The sequence below is a fragment of the Panthera uncia genome (assembly GCF_023721935.1).
Source record: "Panthera uncia isolate 11264 chromosome E2 unlocalized genomic scaffold, Puncia_PCG_1.0 HiC_scaffold_20, whole genome shotgun sequence".
NCBI classification, from domain to species: Eukaryota; Metazoa; Chordata; class Mammalia; order Carnivora; family Felidae; genus Panthera; species Panthera uncia.
The window spans coordinates 9,602,547-9,615,482 of record NW_026057589.1 but is presented as its reverse complement, the minus strand read 5'-3'; the positions used below and the strand labels follow the sequence as shown (position 1 = coordinate 9,615,482).

General features: G+C 38.8%; 1 long non-coding RNA gene across 1 annotated transcript; it reads left to right on the top strand.

Moving 5' to 3' along the window:
• Positions 1-215: 215 nt before the first annotated feature.
• LOC125916308 (uncharacterized) lies at positions 216-12,297 on the top strand. The gene is made up of 5 exons (XR_007455864.1): positions 216-484; positions 1,518-1,588; positions 2,440-2,559; positions 11,175-11,227; positions 12,156-12,297. It is a non-coding gene; the product is annotated as an uncharacterized LOC125916308 (long non-coding RNA).
• The last annotated feature ends 639 nt before the right edge of the window (positions 12,298-12,936 follow it).

Genomic DNA, 12,936 nt, shown 5'->3' with positions numbered 1-12,936 from the left:
AATAAATAGATAAATAAACTTTAAACAAGGAAAACTCACATGGAAGACTATTAGGCTTAAAAACCTATGGAGACAGATTCCACCATACAGTTAAAAAAAAATTGTATCCACGTGATAGCATGTTAGGGTTCCCCCCAAAGCAGACCCTGACATAAAGTTGCAGATAGTCTATAAGAGAAGTGGCCCAGAAAGCACCAGTGAGGAACTAGGGAAAAGAAAAGGAGGCATGTAATGACGTAACAATGACCAGGTTACCTGATAAACACCCGGAGAACCGTCCTGACAGAACCATCTAAACAGCTCCTGAGCAGATACCTCAAAACCTACATACCCGGACACTCGGAAGTGGGGTATTTATCTACCAATATCCGTCCCTCATTGGCTGATGAGTGAGCACAGAACCGACTCCACTCTTACAACCTGCACCTGTGCCCAGCCCAACACCAGCAAAGCCAGAGCAAGCCCTTGGATGGCAGATATTAAGGTGAGAAGCTCCACATGTGCAGGACTGACTGCAGCTGTGGCAAATCCAGGTGGGCTGATAGAATATGGGTGGGGGTGGCAACAGTGCTGCCACAGCTGGTTATGAGCAGTTTTTCTTGAGCTTCCTCAAGAATGTAATCTCTTTTTCCACTGTTCATTACACACCTGTTTTACAAACATTGGCCCACCTAAATCAGACCCCTTGCCAACAGACTACAAACCGCTACCCCCACCCCCCTCACCCCCTACACGACTCCACTTACCCCATCTTGCCAACAGCTCTGTCACTTTTTGTGTTAAATCAGTAATCAGTGTTTAAAGTAGCATGATCACATAAATACTGTTTACAGCTGAATCTCATGGTGTAATTTCTTTTCTAGTACAACTTGTTTTTCTGAAGATAATAATTATCTTATTTTTTAGTTGCTTAGTATTCTACAGACCCATCATAACCTTATTTTCTGAAAACATTCAATCTCCTCTCAATATGTAGAAACAAATTAGGTAATCTATCAGTTGAGTTTTTAATTATTGGAGCTGGATTTTAGTCCATTCTCTGCCATTAATTATGTGATCTTATACAAAAGATGAAGAAACATTTTGTCCCTCCATTTCTTCACCGATCACAGGAAGGCAGACGTCAATTAAGCAACTCTTCTCTTTTTTTTTTTTTTAATTTATTTAATTTTGAGAGAGAGAGACAGAGACAGAGTGCAAGCAGGGGAGGAGCAGAGATAGAGGGAGACACAGAATCCAAAGCAGGGTCCAGGCTCTGAGCTATCAGCACAGAGCCTGATGCAGGGCTCAAACTCACAAATTGTGAGACCATGACCTGAGCCGAAGTCAGACACTTAACTGACTGAGCCGCCCAGGCGCTCCTAAGCAACCCTTCTTGATGCAAAGACTTCATCTAAGAATCAACTGAGAGCCCAATATCATCTAGAAAAGAGTATATGCTTGAATTCAAAAATTCTAAAATTTTAAATTTCTTATTCCGAGATACGGGTCTAAAACAATTTGTTTCTCCTCCCTAGAATTCAACAGAGACAACTAGAACTGATGAAAGCATGAACAATATGATGCCAATCCAATGGTTTTGCCCAAGGTACTGTAATTCAGGATGAGCTCAAGGGATTTTCTTGACTAGTGAAGCTCATTATCATTAATAGCAGCTTCAAGTTCATATCTAAACGGGAAGGTGCCTCATGAAATAAAAATACACTAATTTACTATATGGGCTACTTTGTCATTTTCTTGACATTCCAGGGGTAAGATGAACCAAGAACTCATTAAAGGTATAAACATCATTCCCCTGTTAGTTGGACCCCCTTTCCCTACACTTAACCTCTTTTATATGGGAGGGGGGGCCATTAGTATTAAATCTCCATTAAGTCTCACTCACCCTTTATGGGAAATTACACTGTGCAAGAGGTATCTTAGGTATTTTTTATAGTAAAATATTTCCTCTGGAAAATAAATCCTAAAAAGTAATTTTGTTTTACCCTAAGAAGAAAATAGTCATTCTACATTTCTGTAAAATGTAATTCATCATTATTACATTACCAGATTACATGCACAATTAAACTTATTTATTAAACAAGACATATGCCAACAACTTCATAATAATCCTCTAAACCATAATAGCAGATTTTCAACTTTAATAACAACATCATGCAGCTAATACTCAAAGGACTAATTTTAAAAGTAAGGGCATTTGGTAATTGAAACTGAAATTAAACAATTAAGCACTTGAGTAATTTAAACATGAACATAAATGTCCTGGCTGTGCTGCTCTTGGCTTTTAGTCAAATTTACTAGTGCCGGTTAGACTTTATCACTCTAATTATTCCTGCTCATATCAGATCTTGCTAAATAGAAATTGAGAATTATTTGAAGTATTTTTTTATTCCTATGTCTTTTCTGCTTCAGAAATGCATTACTATATTCTTCACACAGATAATTAAGAATAACCCCGTGATACTTATCATGACTCCACAGGAATTCAAACAGATATTTGTATACCTATTCCCAGAGGAAGCGCAAAGAAAAGTTTTGATAGAACAAAAAACTTATCCAGTGAGTATACTGCCTTGTTTTTAAGTAATCACCTCTCTCTTTCAACGATGCCCCCTTCTTTCCATTTTCTCCATCAAATATAAAAGCCCACATTAGTCTCATCTCTTTACCTTCAGGAATAAAATAAAATAGGCTATCCCTTAACAATGAACATGAGAGAACAGCCTCTAATTTGGTAGAAATTATCTCTGCCATTTTTACTGTATGATTAGGACTTTTGATATTATGTAATTACAGTTTATTTGGGAATATTACTCCTTTTTTTTTAATGTTTATTTATTTCTGAGACAGAGACAGAGCATGAGTGGGGGAGGGGCAGAGAGAGAGGGAGACACAGAATCTGAAGCAGGCTCCAGGCTCTGAGCTGTCAGCACAGAGCCCGATGTGGGGTTCGAACTCACAAACCATGAGATCATGACCTGAGCTGAAGTCAGTCACTCAACCGACTGAGCCACCAAGAGGTGCCCCTGGGAATATTACTTCTTAAGTGAATTATGAAAATCAGTGATTTTTTTAATGTAGAAAGACAAAAAAACAAGAAATATTATGAATAGCCCATAACAAGGCATTGGCTTTGAAACAGAAAGAGGCAGCCAGACTGCCCCTGACCAATAGAGGCCATAAACATAATATAAAGCAGGCACCAGGAAAAGATGGCTTCACCATCAAGACCTCATTACCACAGCCAAGTATACAGGCATGGAATGGACATTTCAAGTTCAAGGAACAGCCCAAGTAAAGGTATAGGGATGAAAGAGCTGATGAGTTCCAGGGCATGTGGCTGGGGTCTAGGGTACAAGAGGAGAATTTATAGTAAGTGAACCTAAACAAGTAGGTACAGTCCAGGTCAAATTGATATGTTGTACACCTGAATGTAATGTAACATTGTGTATCAACTGTACCTCAATAAAAAAGAGAGTATTAAGCCATAAATTATTAAAAATTCTAGAATTTAAAGGAAAAAAAAAGTAGGTATAGTCCAGATCACAAAACAAACAAACAAACAAACAAACATGGATTCCAGGCTAAGCCTTTGGGATCATGTCAAGATGGCAATGGGGAATCACTATGCGGGGGAAGCAAAGAGGTTTTGGGTCTACGCAGTAACTCCCTGAGTAAGCTGGAGTAAGGCAAAGTGAAATCATTTATCCCAGAACCCTCCATCCATCTTCAGGACTGATCAAATAACATCAGGCCCTTCCAGAAAAGAAGACTTTTTGTTTAGAAATAGCGATGCTGGATGCCTGTATGAATACTCTATCTGGCAAAAGATATTGCTTATAGCAGATGGCATGTTAGTGATCCTCTGGGGCCACTACATCATGTTGCAGGTCATTGTCAAAGGTGTTTATTCCAGTAAAGCCAAAGTGCTGAGTCATCTGAACAGGCTGAATGTATCATGCAATATTCCTACTGTGTGCTCAGGGCTCATTTCTTCATTTCATTCAGTCAGCAAGTATTTCTTCAGGGCCTATCATGTGACAGGTGTTGTGCTAGGCTCTGGGGAAGCAATAGCGAGCAAAATACAGCCAATTCCTGCCATGATGGTACTTATGGTTTAGTCTATCATCAATGTTTATAATTCTGCCATCATAAGTAAAAGGTTGCTCCCCAAAGGGGACCCTATCTTCTATTCCTTCTTCCATCAGAAGCAGGAATTTATTTCTCAATAGCTAATTTCCTCCTAAGATTCACTCTTTACTGCCAGTACTGATGACAGTAACAGGCATTTTTTTTTTTTTTGTAGAAATGGGTTGATCTTGTACATGTTGTTTTGTTATCTATTTTTTATTAGCCATAAAGATATATTTATATTAAGCCTAAGACATCAAAGTCCAGAAAAAAAAGAGAGAGAGACTGATTCTTAGTGGCCCAAAGTGTAGGAACACTTCCAGCCAACTATGACCAGTACCAGACAGAACAGAGGGAAAGACAGACAAGTAGAGGTTAGATGTGAAATGCCACATATTGGCATCAGGACATCCAGCACTGAGAGCAGAGAACAGAGAGAAACCAGTGAGACAGTATGAACTACAAGAGACTGAATTTACACAAAGAATTTGAGAAACAAGCATGAGGACTTAACAGCCAAGAAGAGAATGTGATACCTATAAAAACATCTTAAGAAACAGCTGTTGCCACTCAAGATCAAAATCATTCTACGGGTGGAGGCAAGTCAGGGCTTTCAGGTAAATAGCTGTGCCTTGTTGGCAACAAGAAGGGAAAAAGAAAAAAAAAAAATCCTTTACCAAATTATGTCCTTGGACAGTCATGAGAAAGCTTTTATAGGCTAGGATAATTTAAGAGCCCTCAAAAGGTTTATGGGTTGCCGTTTAAAAAAAAAAAAAGTACAAAATAAAAATAGCTGCATTTAGTCCTGTGGGGGAATATGGCACAATTCTTAAAATTTAGATTGCTTGTATTATTGAAAAGAAGAAGATCAACAAAAATGACTATGTTTTGTGGCCACAAAATTCTAACGTGTGCCTATCTGAGAATTGGAGACAGAGGCGTTTTTCTAATCTTGCATTTTGCGGGGAGATTGAATGCTGCACGGCAGAGCCGAGGCCTCCAGCAGCCCTAAGGCTATGGATCGCCTCCTCGTTGCCCCAGCTACTATGGTTTGAAATTTATACACGTTATCTCATTTAATCTTAGCATGATACTAAATATTTGTCCAAAGAGCCACTGGGTAAGTATGTGACAAAAGATAGAATACCCAGCAGTTCTATTTGTAGTCTATAAACACGTAATTATTCTTCCACAAAGATGAATCACTACCTTATTCCAAATACCCTGATCCACGTAGCTCAGCAAATGAACAACACCTGCTAAAATTAGTGTATAAACACAAAGAGTACCAGGATGTTACATTAAAAACAAAAATTACTTTGGCCACATAACCACCTTCAAAGTTTTCAGTTTAAAAGAGAAGAATTATCCAACCAAGATGGACTACAAGGCACTCAAATTTATGACCAAGCAAAACTGCAGAATCACTTTCAGGGGCGCATTAAGAAACTAAAGTCTTCTGTGATTAAATATTCTTTAAAAAAAAATCCCTTCCAGGATTAACATACTGCAACATTTTCTGTGTTGCAACACTAAGGAAATTAATATCTAAACGCTTGATCCTAGCTGTATTTAGAAGGGAGACCAGGGAGTTAATTTATTTTAAGAACCCAGATCTAGATCCACACAATTCGACATTCACTTCTTCATTCAAAGGTCACTAAAATGCATACGTCAGACATCTGCTGCTTTCTTTTAAGAATGCTGAATTTTAAACCCAGCAAGTCTAAATGTAGCTCTAATATAATCTACAAATGACCTTACTAAGTCTTTCTACATCCCATAAAAGTATATTAATTGTATAATTTTATTTAAGTTCCCAACTTGCTGTGATGTATTAGCATATTAAAATTAACTCTGCGGGCTCTAATCATTTCACCTTCTGAGCCAAGTTACCAGGACAAATTTGATAAAATTATAGTACCCCCTTGTGGTGTTACCTTCATACCCTACTAGGACGTTTTGTAATATTATATTTTTTTAAAATCTTCTTCCACTAAGATCAGTGGAAAACTAATTAACCTTTTCTAAATTCTAATAAAATCATGGGGAAATTAAAGGGGTTATCGCCAGATTGTGAAAACAGGTGAGACGGTGTGGCATTTCATCATAAAGTAAGACTATTTGGAGCCATACATATTATTTTTAGAAGAAAAACACTTTTAAGAAATATTTTCTATAGACTGATCCATATAGCCAAATTAAAGCACAAAAACTCTGAAATTATCCATTGGATTTTAGTTTGCCTTGCAAGCACATTCAAATAACTGAAGAGGGGGAAATGGTGTTTTTGAATGGTAAATCAATGTAAATTCTGCACAAATCAGGAAGGAAAAAGAAAACTGGTAAAATTTAAATGCAAAGATTTTCCCCTCATAATTCATCCAACTTTCTTCTATCAGATCCAATTTAACTGTATATTATTGTCAATGTTCCCAAATACTCTATTTTAATTTTACTAAAGTTTATACTATCATTTAGCAAAACAAGTAAGATCTTTGGACACATATGTAGATATAAAGTTTTTCCTAACTTCATTTTATTTTTCCTATTTTTCCTTGCTTTCCTACCCTTCCCCCCATATATCCCTTACTCCCATCTCCTGATTTCCTAATTAAATTTCATCTTTAAAAAAAAATTTTTTTTAATTTTTTTTAATGAAAAAATTTTTTTTAATTTTAAGTAACCTCTACACCCAATGTGGGGCTCCAATTCACAACCCCAATATCAAGAGTTGCATGCTCTACTGACTGAGCCAGCCAGGTGCCCCTAATTAACTTTCATCTTATTCTAAAATGGGCTTTTGACAATAAGGCAAGGAATCATGGAATTAATTAATTAATTAATAATTGAGAGAGATAAAACTATCCCCAATATTTTGGCAAGCCCTAGAATAATCCCACTTAGGTCAAAGGATCTTACAAGCAATCCTGTGATCTCACTAGAAGAAAGAGGAAAAGAACTCACTTATGAGTTAATACATTCAGAGCTACTGTCAACGAAATGGCAATTTCATATTCATAGAATGTCCAAGTACCTTACTAAGTAACTAAGAATAAACCAGTACGTTTTTCAGATTAGTTCCACTTTGAGTTCAGCAGTGAAGCAGTTTTGCTCTGGTTCAAGCCAGTAAGCAATTCTAACTCATTTACAATGAAAATATCAAGAAGCTTTGTTTCAATTTAGTTCAGGTTCAGGTTCAATAAAATAATAGTTCTAGCGCAGTTCTGGGAATGTGGAAACATATTTACTAGTTTCTGATTCACATTCCATTGGCTTCCTGAATATAATTTAAAATAAAGAACATTGGATTGTAGTCATTTAGGTATTCAGGCAACATTTTTGAAGTCCTTACTATGTTTCAGGGATTGTTGTGGATGTTGCAATACAAAAATGAATACAGCTAAACTCCTGCCTTAAAGAATAATCATATAGTCTGGATAGGAAACAGTCAAGCAAATAGGGGTAATAACATGGGGGGAACTATAGTATCCTAAGAGCTGTAATAAGAATTTCTTAAAGAGTGCCTCACTTTGGTTTGGCAAATGTCTTGATGAGCCCCTCAGAGTATGGATCCACCAAAGGGTAACCTAAAATAACCAAAAATGGTCACCAAATTTCCTTCTAAAGTCAGCAGGTCCTGATTTCTCTCTTCTAGGCTGAGCCTCAATATGTAGTTAGAGGACTAAATAGCAAGATGAATAAATAAACAAGCTGAATTTGTCCTGCATAAGAGAGAAAGGCAACTGAAGGTCACAAGGGTGCAGACAGATGTGCAAGGGAGAGCACAGAAGTGGCCCAGAGCCACAACTCACAACCCCAGGGAGAACCACAATATTATATTCGATGTGAATGGCACTGTATAAGCCAACAGCCTTGCAAAAGCCAGAGGGACTTGGGCAGTGCTGGGCAGTATAAGAATCCCCAAGGGCCAAGAAGAAATTTGAGCCAAGAGCAGAAACATCTACAAGGGATTTTTGTAGTTATTTGCCTTGGAGTATGACATAAACCCTTTTCCCACTTCCTCTCCAAAATCAACTTTTCTCTTAAGACGTTTATAAAGTGAACTTGAATTTTTACTATTGGTTTTTGTTTCCATATAGTAGATGATGGTGGCAGTTGTCACTTGGGGCTCTGTTGTGGTGAAGGCCTTCAGTTTGTGAGCTTAAAGCAGGTCTTGACCTTGCATCCTCATGGGCCCACAGCATACACCGATCATGATGATGCTGGACCCAAAGGGCAGGAGAAAAGTTGATATCGGAGTTACACAAAGTTATAATTTAAAAAGCAATAAAAGCTAAAACAGAGGTTCAGTGAGAGAACAAAAAAGGAAGCACCTGCTTTGCCTCAGGGAAACAGAAGCATCATGGAGAAAGTGACTTTTAAACTGAGTCCTGAAGGATGAATAGTAGTTCTCCAGAAGAAAAATGGGGAAAGACATTCAGCAGAGTCAAGGGTGTGAACAAAGAGGGGGCATTTGGGGATTACCAGGAGCCAAGTGTGGCTGGAGAAGAAGGGCATTCCTGTTCCATTCCATGCAGGTCTGTCAGCAGGTCTGTCCTGAAAGACTGTCAGTGAAATCTGTCAGTTTTACACCACTTATGTGTTTGTGGGAACAGGTGTCCCCATCTACCTACTACCCCATCCTCCTACTTCTTACTTCCTACTTAACAAAACTCCTTGAGAAAGACTCTAGTTGAATGTGTTGTTTGTCCTTCATGGTACCTTCCCTCCCATTATTCTCTTGTGGATGGAGTAGAGTTCCCTACCTCATGTATGTTGGGCTTGGTCACGTGATGTGTTTCAAACAATGGAATTGTAAACAGAAAGGACACTGTGCCAGTTCTATAGCGGAGGCCTTAGGAGGCATCCTGTATTGTGGCCCCACTTAGCTGTAGGTCCCAGAAAGAGGAGACATACTGATATGGGCTGAACTGTGTCTTCCAAAAAATCATATGAACCCCCAGAATTTAACCCCCAGAATCTCAGAATGTGATTATATTTGGATATGGGGTTTTAAAACAGGTGAGTAAGTTAAAATGAGGCCACTAAAGAGGTCCCTGATCTAATATGACTGGTGTCCTTATAAGAAAAGGAAATTTGAACATATAAGGAGATACCAGCACCGTTTGCATACACAGGAAAGAACACAGTGAGGACACAGTGAGACACGGCCATCAGCAGGCCAAGAGAAGGGCTTCAGAAGAAACTAAACTTGCTGATACCTTAATCTTGAATTTCTAGCTTCCAGAACTGTGGGAAAATTAATTTCTGTTGTTTAGGCCACACAGTCTTTGCTAGTTAGTTAAGGTAGCCAAAGCAAATTAATACACACATGGAACAGACTTAACTCATCTTGTAGACTGAACCAGAGCCAAACTACAGATCCATGAGCAAGAAACAGCGTTTATGGCTGTAAACGACCAACATCTTGGGGTTGCTTGTTATGCATTATTATTACAGCAAAAACTGCCCAATACACTTTGATTTCCTAATTCAAAACCATTTAGCTTCTAAATATGCCATGAGGTGTTATTGCTAAATAACATCCTGTGCTGCTGGTTTGAAACAGTTAATAAAAGAAATAAACCAAAAACCAAAAACATCAACAACCTAAAGAGACAGAGACAATTCTTTTGTCTTTATTTATTCTGATTTTCCTTCTACTTGCCCTTGGAGACTATTTCATAGAGTCACTGAGATTATAAGATCTAGAATCAGATTATCTAGGTTCAAATTCTTCTGGCTTTATCATTTGCTAGCTTTTGCAGTCTTAGGCAAATTACTTAATTTCTCTGTATCTCACTTTTGCCATCTACAAAGTGAAAATATAATGATATCTACCTAAGAGTTGAGAAGATTAAATGAATGAATAAAAGAGCTTGGAGCAATGTCTGACACTACATTTTCACTCATATTCACTGTAGGTATCACTGTCTGACTACACTGAAGATTATCTGCTTGCTCATGTCCCTCTGTCACCCTCTACTTAACACCAAAATCTCCCCCATCCCCAAAACCCCTTCCAGGGATCTGTCCCAAGACTTTTCTCTTTTCATTCTAGACATTCTCCCAAGGTGATCTGGTCTATTCCTATAACTTATACTATACCTACTCAAATCTGTATATTTATTCTAGACCTCTTTCTGAACTCCAAAACCACATTTTCTACTGCCTACCAGACATCTCCAGGCTTTACCTTGAAGCCTTCTGGTGAAGCCCTACATCAGTTGGAGATGATCATCAGAGAGACTATATATATATATATATATATGTGTGTGTGCGTGTGTGTGTGTGTGTGTGTGTGTGTCCTATAGCTTCATAAAGATAATGCGTCTTAATGAGAACCCAAAGGAATGCTAAAGTCACAGGAGGTAATAATAATAATTATATTAATATAAATTATTATCTATTGAGATCCTTTCTAAGAAAGTTCTTCTCTAAATATTTTACACATATTAAGTCTTTTAATCTTCATAGAATTGCTGTGTGGTAGGTACTACTATTACCTCTTTTCAAAAAATGAAAAAACCAAGGCACAAGGAGCTTATATAACCTGTGTCATACAGCTGGAAATGGTGTAATCGGAAACCAGGCAGGGAGGCAAACTCTGGAGTCTACCATTTTAACCACTATATTTCACTTTCTCTCAAAAATAAGACCTGATGGGGCTCCTGGGTGGCTCAGTCGGTTAAGCGTCCAACTTCAGCTCAGATCATGATCTCACGGTTCGTGGGTTCCAGCCCTGCATCGGGGTCTGTGCTGACAGCTCAGAGCCTGGAGCCTGCTTCAGATTCTGTGTCTCCCTCTCGCTCTCTGCCCTACTCCCACTAACACTCTGTCTCTGTTTTTCAAAAATAAATAAATGTTTTTAAAAATTTTTTTAATAAATAAGGCCTGAATAATTTCTCAGACATTAAAACAAGCACATCGATTATTATTTTTAATACTAATGGCTAACATTTTGGGGGCCAGATATTCTTTAAAATGAAATGCTTTCCACACATTAATTTGTTTGATCCCTCAATAACCCTGTAATGCAGGTCTTGGCATTGTACCCACTCTACCTATGAGGAGACCAACACCCAGAGAAACAGTAAGTAATTAACCCAAAGTTACACAGTCATAAGTAGCAGAGATAGGACCCAACCCTGGCAGTCTCACACCAGCATCCATGATCTCAATGACTGATGCCTCAAGAGATGAACACTAAACTATCTCTTGACTAACTGTGAGCATTCCCTCTCCTATGCCACACACCAGTATTGCAGATGCCATTGGAAGATTTCCCAGTTCCAGTACCCATGAGGCCCCACCTGTGGGGAACTGACACAGCCTCTCCATCTCTCTCTGGGATTACATGAATCTTGTCACTGATTCCATGCGGCTCTGCTCCATCCCTTCTACACCCAGCTTCTTCTTACTTGTGGTTTCAGTTACAACACAATTTTAGCTTTCATCTGACTTTGGCTTGCCCTGGTGCTGACTCAGTCCTCTACCCCACATGACCCATTAGCCCAGCGCCCTACGGCTAACTGGCTACAGTTTCTGTCTCTGAGTCAGAGACAGTCAGCGGACTGGTCACTGGCCAGCCAGTGGGACGGCTGATCTAGATGAGGTGTCCATCTCCATTAGCTACACTGGATGGGAAGCTAGATTCACATGGTAGAGGAAATCAGAAATATTCAGCATAGAAAAGAGAAAATGTAAAAGAAAAAGTGACCTAAACTATGGACAAACTATCACGGGAACAAACTTTTTACCTCCTCCCAACTTTCTTTTAATGGTCACAGTGGCAATCTCCATATCACTGATGTGTTGAAGCAGACACAATGAGGAAGGTCTAGGAAGAGATTTCTGCCCAGGTGAGGCAAGGCTGTAGGTGATCTCTAAGGTCTCTATGAATTTGGGGACAATTCAGTATTCGTTGAAAAATGTACCAAATACACCTTAGATAAATATTTTAAATGTTCTCCAAAATACCAACTTTCAGATTGTCTGACGAATTTTCTCCACCCTTTCAGGAGGTTGCACTTAGACGGCACGTGTAAAGGCACAAGAGGCAGGAAGAAACACCGCACAGAGGAAGGAGCTTCACCAACTCCACCCCTTCAGCAGCACCTGTCACCCTAATGGCCCTGGGTCCTCTCCTAATAAAATTAAACTCCACCCACCAGAATTACAATTAAATGACTAGTTAATAGTTTCTGGACTCCTTGAATGTCCCATGTTATATGGAATCTGCCATCACCTATGAGTGAATTTTAATAGCTGAAGATTTATCTGTTACTTTCCCTGCACAACAGCGTGAGGTGCTCTACCTGACCAGATGCTGGATACAAAGCTAATTTCCTAATTAGGGATACTGTCCCTAATTTCAAGGGCCCACCATCCAGGGAAGGAGGGAAACACAGTCATAAATAACATAATAAAGAATACTCTGGCAAGGCACCTGGGTGGCTCAGTCAGTTGAGCATGGGACTTCAGCTCAGGTCATAATCTCACAGTTCATGGGTTCAAGGCCCACATTGGGCTCTGTGCTGACAGCTCAGAGCCTGGAGCCTATTTCGGATTCTGTGTCTCCCTCTCTCTCTGCTCCTCCCTGGCTAGCACTCTGTCTCTTTCTCTCTCTCTCTTAAAACTAAATAAACACTAAAAAAAAAAAAAAAAAAAAAAAAAGACTACTCTGTGGCAAATAGAGTGCAGAAGGAGAGGAGGAAAGAGAAAAGTTTATTCCACAAAAGTATATGTGGAATATATTCTCTGTGATCTAGACCTTCTAGAATGCACAGGAGTTGGTACAGG